Source organism: Oncorhynchus masou, chromosome 15 (genome assembly GCF_036934945.1).
Source record: "Oncorhynchus masou masou isolate Uvic2021 chromosome 15, UVic_Omas_1.1, whole genome shotgun sequence".
Classification (NCBI taxonomy): domain Eukaryota; kingdom Metazoa; phylum Chordata; class Actinopteri; order Salmoniformes; family Salmonidae; genus Oncorhynchus; species Oncorhynchus masou.
Window position 1 is genome coordinate 58,903,648 of NC_088226.1, and position 15,966 is coordinate 58,919,613.

At 43.6% G+C, this 15,966-nt stretch overlaps 1 protein-coding gene across 2 annotated transcripts in view; it reads left to right on the top strand.

The window, feature by feature from the left end:
• The first annotated feature begins 4,300 nt into the window (after positions 1-4,300).
• The window catches only part of LOC135556548 (protein shisa-like-1a), a 48,936-nt gene continuing 37,270 nt past the window's right edge, over positions 4,301-15,966 (top strand). Inside the window, exon 1 of one of the 2 annotated variants that reach the window (XM_064989842.1) lies at positions 4,301-4,556. The gene's annotated coding sequence lies outside the window, so the exon portion shown is untranslated. The remainder of the gene's footprint in view (positions 4,557-15,966) is intronic. The other variant, XM_064989843.1, reaches the window with a different exon arrangement.

Here is a 15,966-nt window from a genome sequence, read left to right on the forward strand (position 1 = left end):
TCATGCATGTTACCATTAGAAGCTTCCTCCCTAAGTTTGTTTTATTCACTGCTATAACTCACTCTGCCATTCCGGATGTTCTAGCCGTGTCTGAATCCTGGCTTAGGAAGGCCACCAAAAACCCTAAAATTTCCATCCCTAACTATAACAATTTCCGGCAAGACAGAACTGCCAAAGGGGGCGGAGTTGCAATCTACTGCAGAGTTCTGTCATACTATCCAGGTCTGTGCCCAAACAATTTGAGCTTCTACTTTTAAAAATCCACCTTTCCAGAAACAAGTCTCTCACCGTTTGCTGCTTGCTATAGACCACCTTCTACCCCCAGCTGTGCGCTGGACACCATATGTGAATTGATTGCCCCCATCTATCTTCAGAGCTCGTACTGTTAGGTGACCTAAACTGGGACATGCTTAACACTCCGGTCATCCTACAATCTAAGCTAGATGCCCTCAATATCACACAAATTATCAATGAACCTACCAGTTACAACCCCACATCCGTAAACACGGGCACCCACATAGATATCATCCTAACCAACCTGCCCTCCAAATACACAAATACACCTCTGCTGTCTTCAACCAGGATCTCAGCGATAACTGCCTCATTGCCTGCGACCGTAAAGGGTCTGCTGTCAAACGAACACCCCTCACCACTGTCAAACACTCCCTAAAACACCTCAGCGAGCAGGCCTTTCTAATCCTTTCTAATCAACCTGGCCCGGGTATCCTGGAAGGATATTGACCTCATTCCGTCAGTAGAGGATGCTTGGTTATTATTTAAAAGTGCTTTCCTCACCATCTTAAATAAGCATGGCCCATTTAAAAAATGTAGAACCAAGAACAGATATAGCACTTGGTTCACTCCAGACCTGACTGCCCTTGACCAGCACAAAAACATCCTGTGGCATACTGCATTAGCATCGAATAGCCCCCGCGATATGCAACTTTTCAGGGAAGTTAGGAACCAATGTACAAACGCAGTTAGGAAAGCAAAGGCTAGCTTTTACAAACAGAAATTGGCATCCTGTAGCTCATACTCCAAAAAGCTCTGAGACACTGTAAAGTCCATGGAGAATAAGAGCACCTCCTCCCAGCTCCCCACTGCAATGAGGCTAGGAAACACTGTCACCGCCAGATAAATCCACGATAATTGAGAATTTCAATAAGCATTTTTCTACAGCTGGTCATGCTTTCCACCTGGCTACCCCTACCCCGGTCAACAGCCCTGCACCCCCCTCAGTAACTTTCCCAAGCCTCCCCCATTTCTCGTTCACCCAAATCCAGATAGCTGATGTTCTGAAAGAGATGCAAAATCTGGACCCCTACAAATCAGCCGGGCTAGACAATTTGGACCCTCTCTTTCTAAAATGATCTGCCGAAATTGTTGCAACCCCTATTACCAGCCTGTTCAACCTCTCTTTTGTATCATCTGAGATCACTCGTCTGAGATCCCCCTCTTCAAAGGAGGAGACACTCTAGACCCAAACTGCTACAGACCTATATCTATCCTACCCTGCCTTTCTAAGGTCTTCGAAAGCCAAGTTAACAAACAGATAACCGACCATTTTGTATCCCACCGTACCTTCTCCGCTATACACTCTGATTTCCGAGCTGGTCATGGGTGCACCTCAGCCACGCTCAAGGTCCTAAATGATATCATAGCCACCATCGATAAGAGACAATACTGTGCAGCTGTATTCATCGACCTGGCCAAGGCTTTTGACTCTGTCAATCACCACATTCTTGTCGGCAGACTAAACAGCCTTGGTTTCTCAAATGACTGTCTTGGCTGGTTCACCAACTACTTCTCAGACCGATTTCAGAGTGTCAAATCGGAGGCCTGTTGTGTGGACCTCTGGCAGTCTCTAAGGGGGTGCCACAGAGTTCAATTCTCGGGCTGACTCTTTTCTCTGTATACATCAACAATGTCGCTCTTGCTGCTGGTGCATCTCTGATCCACCTCTACGCAGACAACACCATTCTGTATACTTCTGGTCCTTCTTTGGTAACTGTGTTAACTAACCTCCAGACGAGTTTCAATGCCAAACAACTCTCCTTCCGTGGCCTCCAACTGCTCTTAAATGCAAGTCAAACTAAATGCATGCTCTTCAACCTGCCCGCACGTCCAGCATCACTACTCTGGACGGTTCTGACTAAGAATATGTGGACAACTACAAATACCTAGGTGTCTGGTTTGATTGTAAACTCTCCTTCCAAACTCACATTAAAGGTCTTACATCGGCTGTGGAGAGTGTGATCACACAGTCGTCCGGAACAGCTGATGCTCTCATGCATGTTTCAGTGTTACTTGCCTCGAAGCGAGCATAGAGGTTATTTAGCTTGTCAGGTAGGCTCGTGTCACTGGGCAGCTCTCGGCTGTGCTTCCCTTTGTAATCTGTAATAGTTTGCCGGCCCTGCCACATCCGACGAGCGTCAGAGCCGGTGTAGTACGATTCGATCTTAGTCCTGTATTGACGCTTTGCCTGTAGGGTCTCGTCTCTGTCACTGCGCAGGTGCCACCCACACGACAAACCACTTTTATGCACACATCAAGATGATAGCAGTGCAATATGTTCCCATCTTTCCTTTTTAAAAAGGTCCCCCTTCACTTCATCTTCAGGTGCTGTGTGTGTGGCATTGGGGGAATTATGGCACTTTATCAACACACAGTGCATATATACAGATGTAGGATCTTAATTTGATCACCCTGTTGCAGGAAAACGATCCTGCAATACAGGACAATTTAAACTTGTAGTGTATATGAGGTTTAAAAAGGCTCCTGAAGTTTGTCATTTCCACATTTCTGACCCGATTTTCCCTTACAGAAAAATGAAATCCTATAAAAATGTCCCTTAATTATAATCCTCATAATAACTCACATTTCTTGTTGCTGCAGGATTATTTCCCTTCTGTGGCAAACTGGCTCAAATTAAGATCCTACATCTGTACAACCATGTCTGTTGGGTGGTGTCTAAATCACCTTCCACTTGACGTCTAATATGGATGGCAAGGGGCTTTCTGTGCATTCTGTAGCATGGTGCTGTGCATTACAATTAACTCTCCTGGGAAGAGAAGCACTTACAGCCTCAATTCTGTTACAGGGCACATGTGTCACATCATAAATCAGACCTGTAGAGAGATGACAGAGTGCTATTTACAATGCCCATGCCATTCCCCGCCCAGTTAAACAGACAGCAAGGACCTCTCATGGTGGGGTGGGAACAACGTCCACTGCTTCTGAGATTCAATCCAAAGCCATCCATTGCGTGTGTGCAGGTGTGTGCATGTGTGACTACACGTATGTGTGTTGTGTGTGATTCATTTCCATTTGCAACGGAGATTAGATTATAACTCTCTCTGGGATGCAAATTAACTGTGGGGAATCGAGGAGGAGAAGAGAGGGAGAGCGAGGGTGTGGGGAGAGAGACAGATAAAGACTGAGAGGGGAAATAGAGAGAGAGAAAGACAGCTGTGATAGAGAGTGAGATATAAACAGATAACTAATTCACACAGGATTCCCAGTATGTTGCCTGAAGAAGAAAAAGATGCTGGGCAATGTTTATATAATCCCCCATTTATTTGTTTATACTTTTTCATACTGACAAGGACGATGTCGGACAACAATAGAATGTTCATGATTTAATGTGTGCTAAAGCCGGTAAGATGATTTACATTTTATACTGAGCCGTTGACAGGACTTTAAAACATAATACCACATTCATGAGTACCTCGTTTGGTGGATATAAAAGTACAGGCTTTGTTACTGGCAATATCTTTCTGATATAAAGAAAAGGCTGGAAAAAGAAGACGGCATGCCAAAGTTGGCGGGTTTTTGTCTTGGTATGAATGGGATAAGAGACAGAGGCAGCGGTGACAGCAGCTGACCCTGTGGCTTCTGTTTCAGACAACATGTGAGGAATGCCATAACTCGCACACTGAAACACACGCACAAAAGCAAGGAAACACACACACGCAAAGCAAGACAGAAGCCCCGTTTATACCTGGTGCTAACATGCATGCCGTGTCTGGAAAATGTCCACATTCGATTTCACCCACATTTTCAGACAGGTGTAGACGATTAAAATACGCATTGTGAACTTATTATGATCCCGATTTCACAAGTGTAAACAGACTAGATCAAGCAAAGATCAGGATGAAGAATGCATGTAAGTGTGAGGTATAAACGGGGCTAAAGAGTCACCCTAGTGTGAACACTGCTTGCTACACTCCTCTCTCTCTCTTACTCGCTTGCCGCTAGCTCTCTCACTCACTCACGCAGTATCGCTTCATCTCTCTCTCTCTCTTCCTCTCTCTCTCTCACACACTCTATCGCTGAGCTCAAACCGGTTGGATACAGTGCAGAGGACTTGAGGAGAGTGCTCTTTTCTTCTTTGGCATTTCCTTCCTGCCTCTCTCCCTCACGCGCTGTTGATTTAGATCATGTCCTTAGGGTGAGGATGTATTTGTGTCAAGCTGCAACAAAGGAAGAGTAAACAAAGAGTAAACATTTACTTAACGGAGGAACGGGAAAGACCCTCCTTTATAGGCTCAACAAAGGTGAGTTGAAAAACTGGTCTTATAACTAGTAGTTCTCTCTTTCTCTCTTTCTGCTCTGTGTGGACCTCTTCTTTTCACTATAAAAGTGTGTATTTCCATAGTCGTGCAGGAAGACACACATGAGCTTGTATGGTTTTGTGTGATTGTTTATTATAATAATAATATTAATCAGATTTAATAGCACTATTCATTATATAAAGAAATCTTGAAGAACTGTAAAGTAAACAACAACAAAAAGCAAGCAATTTAAAAACAACATCATCATGTTGAGTAGATCTACAGTCAAGAGACTGAAGGATGAGAAAGTTCACACTTACTACGTCAAACGACACACTGTTTTCATCGTTGAGGGATGCCTGCCTCTTTGGTTGTGAGGACTGAGGAGAGAAGTTACACTCTGGGTTGGGTTGTAAACATGGTGTGCTCTCTTATTGTCGGATATCAAGGTGGAGTGTTTTCTCTCTACCATGGTAGCAGTGAGCTCAGTGTAAGAAAGGCGAGGGCAGCAAGTTCCGTCTCTCAGCTCTCCCTTTACATGTGAGGCAATTAAGGCAGATTGGCAGTGGCTGTCGGTGGGTAACCTGGAATCAGGCGCGTGGAGGTGCGTTGAGAGGATTTAGAGAGGAGAGGGACAATCCCTTTGTACATCACAAAAAGCAATCTTCTCACTGACTAATGATTTAGAATTCACTAAAGAAATTAGTTTAAAAAAACGTATGGGCTTTGTTTCCCATTGGGCATACCCTGGTTGAATAGATGTTGTATCCACATCATTTTAATGAAATTGCATTGAGTCAACGTGGAATAGACGTTGAATTGATGTCTGTGCCCTGTGGGTGGAAGTTTTTGCTTGAGTAAACGTGGCCAGAGGCATCTTGTGTGTGCGTGTCTGTGCGTGCACGTGTGCATGTCTGTGATTGTGTCTGCGTACAGTGGCCTTTGGAGTATTTTGAGGTAATATGTCCATTAGGGCTAATGCACACAGTGCTGAGCCTTCACATTTAATGACTGCAAACTGGGAAATGATTCAGGCATGGCACTGAGAGCATGTAGCATATTCCCTCTTGCATTTTAGTTGATGGATGTATTTCAGCATGCTTACAGGGTGGCTTTACACAGTAGCTCGCCTGTGGGTCCTTCTCTGAGAACACTGTTCTCTGACGTAGGGAAAGTGATTTAGTGAATGGAAAAGTTTATGTTTATGCTCTGAGGGGGTCTGTGTTGTAAGTGATTATGAATTCACTTGTTTTAATTAAACAAGGAAGAGGATATATAGGAACACACACTCGGTTGGAACATGGGGCAGAATTTCTCAGTGTAAACCAGTGGCGGTCGTTACCTTTTAACCTGTTTAGTGTAGATGGCAGTATTTTGATGTTTGGATGAAAAACATACCCAAATGAAATGATTTCTCAGGGCCAGAATCCAGAATATGCATATAATTGTCAGATAGAAAACACTCTAAAGTTTCCAAAACTGTCAAAATATTGTCTGTGAGTATAACAGAACTGATATTGCAGGCAACAATCTGAGGAAAATCCAACAAGGAAGTGCCTAAGAGAAACTAATCTCCCTGTTGCATTGCATGCCTTCCCTCCATTTAAAGGGATATCAACCAGATTCCTTTCGCTATGGCTTCCACATGGTGTGAATAGTCTTTAGACATAGTTTCAGGCTTTTATTCTGAAAAATGAGCGAGAAGGATCACATCGCGTCAGTGGATGGCTGGATGCCAGCAGAGTTTTGCATGTGCAACAACTTGGAGTACACATTTTCTCTCTCTCTCCTATTGAAAAAGCTACGGTCCGGTTGAAATATTATTTATTATTTATTGTAAAAACAACCTGAGGATTGATTATAAAAAATGTTTGACATGTTTCTACGAACTTTACGGATACTATTTGGAATTTTCGTCTGCCCCGTCGTGACCGCTCGAGCCTGTGGATTTCTGAACAACACGCGCCAACCAAATGGAGGTATTTTGGATATAAAAAGAATCTTTATGGAACAAAAGGAACATTTATTGTGTCTTGTGAGTGCAAACATCCGAAGATCATCAAAGGTAAGCGATTCATTTTATTGCTTTTCTGACTTTTGTGACCAATCTACTTTGCTGCTAGCTGTTTGTAATGTTTTGTCTGCTGAAAGATGTCCTAACATAAACGCTTGGATAGCTTTTGCTGTTAAGCTTTTTTGAAATTTGACACGCCAGGTGGATTAACAACAAGCTAAGCTGTGTTTTGCTATTTTGCACTTGTGATGTCATGAAAATTAAATATTTTTAGTAATTTAATTTGAATGTAATTCTACAATTCAGAGGATGTTGATGAAAATGATCCCGCTAATGGGATGGGTGTGCCAAGATGTCACGCCCTGGTCTAAGTATTTTGTGTTTTTCTTCATGTATTGGGTCAGGCCAGGGTGTGGCATGGAGTTTTTGTATTGTGGTGTGTTTTGTCTTGGGTTTTTGTGTGTATGTATTTGGGATTGTAGCTAGTGGGGTTATCTAGCAAAGTCTATGGCTGTCTGGAGTGGTTCTCAATCAGAGGCAGGTGCTTATCGTTGTCTCTGATTGGGAACCATATTTAGGCAGCCATATTCTTTGAGTTTGTCGTGGGTGATTGTCCTGAGTGTCTTGACGTCTGTATTATGTGTTAGTTTGCACCAGTTTAGGCTGTTTCGGTTTTCATTACGTTTATTGTTTTGTAGAGATTGTGTTTTGGATTCGTGTTACATTTGTTTTATTAAACATGGATCACAATATACATGCTGCAGTTTGGTCCGACTCTCCTTCACCATTAGAAAACCGTGACAGAATCACCCACCACAAACGGACCAAGCAGCGTGTCAACAGGCAGGAGCAGCCCAAAGAGGAGCTGCGTATTAAGGATTTCTGGACATGGGAGGAAATCCTTGACGGGAGAGGACCCTGGGCTAAACCAGGGGAGTGTAGCCGCCCAAAGGTGCAGCAGGAGAAGAGGAAACAAGAGCAGCCCAAAGAGGAGTACAGTATGGACTATACTTCCTGGGAGGAGCTAGACAGGTGGGCGGTCGACCCAGGGAGAGTGCCGGAGCCCGCCTGGGATTCGATGGAGCAGTGCGCTGAATGTTACAGGAGAATGAGGTTGGCGAAGCAAGCATGACGGCGCGGACGGAAGCCCGGGAATCAGCCCCAAAAATTTCTTGGGGGGGGGGGCTTACAGGGAGTATGGCAACGCCAGGTAGGAGACCTGCGCAAACTCCCTGTGCTTACCGGGGGGCTAGAGAGACCGGGCAGGCACCGTGTTATGCAGTGGTGTGCACGGTGTTCCCAGTGCGGGTGCATGGCCCGGTGCGGTATATTCCAGATCCGCGTATCGGCCGGGCTAGATTGAGCGTCGAGCCAAATGCCATGAAGCCGGCTCTACGCAACTGGTCCCCAGTGCGTCTCCTTGGGCCGGCTTACATGGCACCAGCCTTGCGCTCGGTGTCTCCGGTTCGCCTACATAGCCCATTGCGGGCTATTCCACCTCGCCGCACTGGCAGGGCGACCGAGCGTATTCAACCAGGTAAGGTTGGGCAGGCTCGGTGCTCAAGAGCTCCAGTGCGCCTGCACGGTCCGGTCTATCCAGTACCACCTCCACACCCCAGCCCTCCGGTAGCAGCTCCCCGCACCAGGCTTCCTGTGCGTGTCCTCGGCCCAGTACCACCAGTGCCAGCACCACGCATCAGGCCTACAGTGCGCCTCGCCTCTCCTGCGCTGTCGGAGCCTTTCTCCTCTCCTGCGCTATCTCCCGCCTGTCCGGCGCCGCTGCCGGAGTCTCCCGCCTGTCCGGCGCCGCTGCCGGAGTCTCCCGCCTGTCCGGCGCCGCTGCCGGAGTCTCCCGCCTGCCCGGCGCCAGAGCCCCTCTGCCCAGCGCCAGAGCCCCTCTGCCCAGCGCCAGAGCCCCTCTGCCCAGCGCCGCCAGGATCCGCCAGTCGGCCAGGATCCGCCAGTCGGCCAGGATCCGCCAGTCGGCCAGGATCTGCCAGATCTGCTAGTCAGCCAGGATCCGCCAGTCAGCCAGGATCTGCCGGAACCACCAGCAAGCCAGGATCTGGTAGATCCATCAACCTGCCTGAGCTTCCTCTCACTCCCGAGCTTCCTCTCACTCCCGAGCTTTCTCTCACTCCCGAGCTGCCTCAGTCCCGAGCTGTCCTTCAGTCCCGATCTGCTCCTCAGTACAGTGGGGTTCTGGGTGAGGACTACTAGGCCATGGTAGGCGGCGAGGGTGGTCTATCCAGGGACGCGAGGTGAGGGGACTAAGACATTGACTGAGTGGGTTCCACGTCCCGCGCCGGAGCCGCCACCATGGACAGACGCCCACCCGGACCCTCCCTATTGTTTTGAGGTGCGTTCGGGAGTCCGCACCTTTAGGGGGGTTCTGTCACGCCCTGGTCTAAGTATTTTGTGTTTTTCTTCATGTATTGGGTCAGACCAGGGTGTGGCATGGAGTTTTTGTATTGTGGTGTGTTTTGTCTTGGGGTTTTGGTGTGTATGTATTTGGGATTGTAGCTAGTGGGGTTATCTAGCAAAGTCTATGGCTGTCTGGAGTGGTTCTCAATCAGAGGCAGGTGCTTATCGTTGTCTCTGATTGGGAACCATATTTAGGCAGCCATATTCTTTGAGTTTGTCGTGGGTGATTGTCCTGAGTGTCTTGACGTCCTTATTATGTGTTAGTTTGCACCAGTTTAGGCTGTTTCGGTTTTCATTACGTTTATTGTTTTGTAGAGTTTGTGTTTTGGATTCGTGTTACGTTTGTTTTATTAAACATGGATCACAATATACACGCTGCAGTTTGGTCCGACTCTCCTTCACCATTAGAAAACCGTGACACAAGAAGTTTTTAAGATGAGGGAGGAAGATTTTTTTTAATGAGCTTTGCCTTATTTCTGTTACAGCATATTGGGTGACTGTCATTCATATTCCATTCACCCAGTTCAATGTAACATCGATAGATTTATGCTACTGCATGATACTCAAATTTCCCCTGTACCCATCATGAGGTTGCTACAACCTAGCCTATGAATTTTTGAGTAATCAAGGTGACAGACAGTGACGCATTCAATACCGCCTTGCAAACTCTTGCCTGCATCTAGCTGATCTAGGGTTTAATAATTAGTCCAACAGTTGCAAATGAGAGTTTCCATTTGACAAATTCAGGTATGTTTATCCCCGTTTCGTTCCATTTGCTTCCATTTAAGAACAGTTTTTCAACAGTATCTGCAGAATGAAAAATAAAATGCAGAATAGGTGGCAGTAGACAACGCCAGCAGTAAATCCAGCAGATGTACTTATCAGGCTTTAACATGAAAGAACTGGAGGAAGTAGGTCTGATAAAGGCTAAAAAAAGCTTGGAGTGTCATGACTCTGTTAATGTCTCACAGGCTGTCACACGTCTAACCCTGTCTGTCTGGGCAGCTGTTGAGCCCTACAAGGGTAGGTGTCAATTAAAAGCACTTAACATAGCCTCAATCCAATAGGGCTATATCAACAAATGTCTTTCATTTGACATTTTAGTCATTTCGCAGACACTCTTATACGCAGCAACTTACAGTAAATACATTAATCTTAAGATAGCTAGGTGAGACAACCACTTATCCCCTATCAGCAAAGAAAAGTGAAAGGTTTATTTAATTGTATAAGCCTTTTATGGTGGGGGGGATAAGACTGAGATGTCTTATTTAAGATAACACAGACAGGTTATCAGCATGCCAAGTCTACAAACAAACCATTTAGATGGTTAGCTAAGAAAAAAACTGTCATTGACTTTTAATAAACATCTGTAGTCGAATACCATATAGAATATCAGTCTTATCAAGTTATCTCTGCATAAAGTTCATACGGAGTTCCCCATTTCTGGGCTGGGTCTATGAGTCTCTCTCTCTGTCTCTGTTTCTCTCTGTGTGACTGACGGAACCAGGCAGGCAGCCTCAGTTCATATACAGCAGTCGGTTCCTTGACATTGCCTTTGATGCTCCCCCGTATCCAATTCCACTCAACAGATGATGATCATCTCGAGCAGGAACCTAGCAGGAATATATGTATAATAGACTCTCATCTCATCAGCTGTATTGTGTATCCTCTGTGTCTGTGGGCCCGCGGGGCCTTGTATTTAAAACCATTAGATGCCAGACGCAGTAAGCTAGCGGTCTACCCTGTTACACTGTCAAGTGTAATATCTGATACTAGGAATAGAGAACTCTATGCATTCAGACACCGTTTACTGCTGTGTATTACCGTGTCTGCTCAATGGATAAAACAATGCAAATTAAAAGCATGTCGTTGTTGTTTACTCCACATAAAACCACATTCCATTAATCCATTAAATGCATTCATTAAACTGAAATGTCAATAGTGTTGATTTGCTTGTAGTCACCCTTCACTACAATGTCATTCCATCAGTATACACATTAACATTATTTGTGGGTGGTTGCTTTGTCACCCAACACGAGGGTAGAGTGTCTCTCTCTCTCTCGTTGTGTATTTAAGCCTTGCTGAAATGAGAAGCAGGAATAATAAAATAAAGAACATGATGTTGAAATTCAGAGACATTTTCACCCACTGGCAGTTTTGAATACTAATGTACTGTGTGCTTCTGTGTTAATGCTCTGTGCACAGAAGTGCATCTTTGGGTCAACAGAACATGCATCACATTTTAAATCCTATACTACCGGTCTATGGAAGTATTGACCTATTTATAAACAAGATTTAGAATTACAATAATGGCTGCACTTTGCTAAATGGCGCATATAAACTGTGCTAATATTGGTACTATTGAAGCCTTCTCTGCATTTTAACACCATCAGACCGAGAAAGCAATTAATCTGTGATGCCATGGAATCAGCATGCCACTCACCATGCTCCTACCATTGGCAAAATGTCTTGATCCATACTACAAAAAACTATGGATCCACAGGAGCAGGAACTCAATGTTCTGAAAAGCCCGATGTCTGAATCATACTGTAATGAATGGCTCAGCTCCCCGTCGTCAATACTCATTACTTGCTCTACCTGCCTTTGACCAATTGCTTGACTAGTGGATCGGACCTTTGACAGACCAGTGTCACAGTACACCCTATACCTTTATTAGAAAACAGATAATGACAGCTCAGTAAGGAGGGGAGAGTGGGGAGGCAGGGGTCTGTCTGTCCAAATAATAGACTTAAGGTTCACTGACCTATGCTCAGCCAGTAGGTGTATACAGAGGCGAATGCCACCAGATCGAATGAAAAGTGAATGAGGGAGGAATGTCAATGTCTGACACCTGCTGTTCGTGATTACAGGTGAATGTGTTAGCATTACGGCATGAAGTCCCCCTAGCTGCCTCTTTGTATCAACTTGACCAAGCATCAGGACAGGATGAACTTTTCACCCCAGATGAAAGGATGATGTCAAAGCTGTCACCCTGATGCCTCTCTAGTGTCTGACCACATGCAATTCGACAGCCAGGTGACCGAAGTGAATATGTAACCTCACCTCACGTCCACCATCAAAGGTGCCAGCTCATTCCCAAGAATATCATTATCTATGTTGGAGAAAATGGACTGACCTCTAAGTCAACATCACTCAGAACACAAGTAGTAATATCCAAGGTTTGGGTTTAAACAAACCATGAGAGAGTGGATGCAATTACCACCCATAACTCACTGTCCTTGCTCAGAGGGACAACATTTCTCTCATTATTTGTTCATTGATGTTCAGTGGGTAACCTAATCTTTTTACCCAAGATGTTCATATCTGCAGTTTAGATTCCAATGCATGAGGCATGTTCAGGACTTCCCCCTATTCCCTCTAAGCGTCCGTTGACTGTCGGCAGAGTGACTCACCAGAGCAGTGGGACTGGAACGATAGATTGGTATATAGTTCTCAGTGTTAAAAGTGGAGCAAGGTGTACTTTCCTTCTTTTACAATGTTTTCATCTCCATGTGGTCTGGTGTGACCGTACACTGACAGACAGGATGGCACAGGGACAGAGGGAACCACAGATTTAAAAAAAATAAAAAAGGTGCATCCGTAAGAGAGTCGATTTTTGTCTCTTTATGATCCAGATCCACTGATGTATGTGGCAGCTGCTTTTCATAATCAAATTATATTCATGAAAACTGCACAAAATGACACTGAGAAGTCTGTGCATTAAACAGAACATGTGATATTTCTGCTGTAGTAATGTCTGTAGTAATGACTGTAGTTGTGTGTATTGGCCTTGTTGTCTGGGATAAAGATCGAGGGAATGTGATTCATTATAAGATCTGTTTTTTTATGACTCCCGATATCTGGAACAGACAGTATTATAATGAGCCATCTTCCCCACCGTTAATAATAGTAATATGAATAATAATACGAATAATTTGGTGGGTGCTTATATTTGTCCTATTTCGCACATTTACAAGTGTGAATTAATATGCATGTGTGAATTGGAAATGTGTTTTTTGCATATCCCAACTCCCCCTGATACACCTTCAGAGCGTTATCATCCATAATTGTTGCAGAATCCAGTTAGTTTTACACTGAAGTACTTTAAATACTTTAATTGTTCTTAAAGAAAGTTGAAGCTCTCTTACTGCATTTCTATACAATTTAAAAACTCAAAAATACTGTCGGAGAAAAGCAAAAAAAAATATCTAAAATTGCCACAAACACTTAGCCTATTAGCTAAACAGTTAACCGCTACACAGTAAGTCACGTTAACTGGGATCACAAACTACAATTGTATACGAACAGACGGATCTGTTAGCAGAAAAAATATTTTTAATAACACTTTTTATTTTTTTAAGTACATCCTGCAATTCTACACATTTTGCCATGACTTATGCTATGTTAATATGATATCTGAGTGAGAGTAACTAACAACATCAATGGGGGCCCCATGGTGGTCAGGGCCCCTGAGCACGTGCCCTGCATGCCCAGGTCGGTAATTCAGCCATGATTACTAGAAGTTTAGATAGCTCTCTAGACTCATTTACCAATCAAAAATAGTGTAACTGACATGGGCTAATTGAGCGACTGTCAGTGTGTGGCACATAACAAGAGGAAAACTGCTGACGCACAACCAAGTTTCGAAATTGCACCTTGTGTATTCTACTATTTCAATCAACCATATTCACAAAATGTAATGTAATGAGATTTCAGATTTGACCTCACAACGATGAGATCTCATACCCATTTTGTATGAAATCCTGCAAAAAGTAATCACAATGGAATTCAGCTAATATCTAAGTGCCTCGTGCAGGGCTCTCCAACCATGTTCATGGAGAGCTACCATCCTGTAGGTTTTCACTCCAACCCCAGGTGTAACTAACCTGATTCAGCTTATCAACTAGTTAATTATTGAAATCAGGTACGCTAGATTACGGTTGGAGCAACAGTAGCTCTCCAGGAACAGGGTTGGAGAGCCAAGTGTATATTTCAAATAATATTTTGAGAAGGGACAGAATATTAGTTAAAATGATATCAATTTTTTTTATTCAATGCCTCACAAAGAAGGGCAACTATAGGAAGATGGGTAAAAAACAAACATTGAATATCCCTTTGAGTATGGTGAAGTTATTAATTACACCTGGATGGTGTATCAATATACCCAGTCACTACAAAGAAACAGGCGTCCTTCCTAACGCAGTTGCAGGAGAGGAAGGAAACTGCCCAGGGATTTCCCCATGAGGCCAATGGTGACTAAAACAGTTACAGAATTGAATGGCTGTGATAGGAGAAAACTGGGGATGGATCAACAACATTGTCATTACTGCACAACACTAACCTAAATGACAGAGTGAAAAGAAGGAAGCCTGTACAGAATAAAAAATATTCCAAAACATCCATCTTGTTTGCAACAATACTGCAAAAAATGTGGCAAAGCAATACACTTTTTGTCCTGAATACAAACTGTTATGTTTGGGGCAAATCCAGTACAACACATTACTGAGTACCACTCTCCATATTTGCAAGCATAGTGTTAGCTGCTTGTAATCGTTAAGGACTGGGGAGTTTTTCAGGATAAAAAATAAACAGAATGGAGCTAAGAACAAGTCCTAGAGCAAAACCTGGTTCGGCCTGCTTTCCACCAGACACTGGGAGATGAGATCACCTTTCAGCAGGACAATAACCTAAAACAGAAGGCCAAACCTACAGTACACTGGAGTTGCTTACCGAGAAGACAGTGAATGTTCCTGGGTGGCTGAGTTGCAGTTTTGACTTATATCTGCTTGAAAATCTATGGCAAGACTTGAAAATGGTTGTCTAGCAATGATCAACAATCAATTTGACAGAGCTTGAAGAATTTTGAAAAGAATAATGGGCAAATATTGTACAATCCAGGTAAGCAAAGATCTTAGAGACTTACCCATAAGACTCACAGCTGTAATCGCTGCCAAAGAGTTTTCTAACATGTGTTGACTCAGGGGTGTGTAAGTGAGATATTTCTGTATTTCATTTGGAAACATTTAAAAAAACATGTTTTAACTTTGTTATTGTGGGGTAATGTGTGTAGATGGGTGAGAAAATATATTCAAAATATATTCAATCCATTTTGAATTCAGTCTATAACACAACAAACTGTTGAATAAGTCAAAGGATATGAATACTTTCTGAAGGCACTGTGGCTGTGTCTCTGGTCATTAACCCTCCGGCTGTGTTCTGGTCGAATTGGACCGATTTACAAGTTCTTTCTCTGAAAAATGTAGTTAATGTAATCTGATTGTCATAAGGTTCCCTGACTTTGTCCACACAGGGCATCTGAACACACAAAATACATTTAGATGATTTTCATTACATTTTGGGTGCTTTATTTAACCTTTGTACGCCTGTGGTGTTCCCAATCAAAAATTACCAGTCATTAGAAATTAATGGGTGAGTCTACAATTAGTGTATATAATTGAGTTCAGGCACATGCCCATTCATCAGATGGACACAATTCCTCTCCCAGACCCCCACATGCATGTGTGTTTGAGCACACAGACACACACACACCTCACTCCCCTTCTTGGCTTCCATGGCAACCCCCACGGGAACCTTTCCCCAATATAATTTTTTTCCCCATGGGAACCACACCTGTTGACATTCTCACAAACAATTGCAACATTGTTTCAATAATCTATAGAACTTTTCTCGCAGCTCTGGTATATAAAGCTTTTTTGAGGTCTTACTCACAATTAATTCTGTGGCAGCACAATGACCAAACGATGTATTGTATGTGAGGCTCTTGATCATATCTTTGATCATGACACTGGTGAGGAGGAGAGTCCTTGTTAAACTTTGACACAAATTAGTCTGTGATAAATAGCACAATATGTTTCATCTGAGTATTTGTTATAGTCAAAATCATCCATGCATTATGCAGACTCATCCATACTTTTTAAAACTCAAAACGAGTTGTATGAGCTCAGGTCAATGATG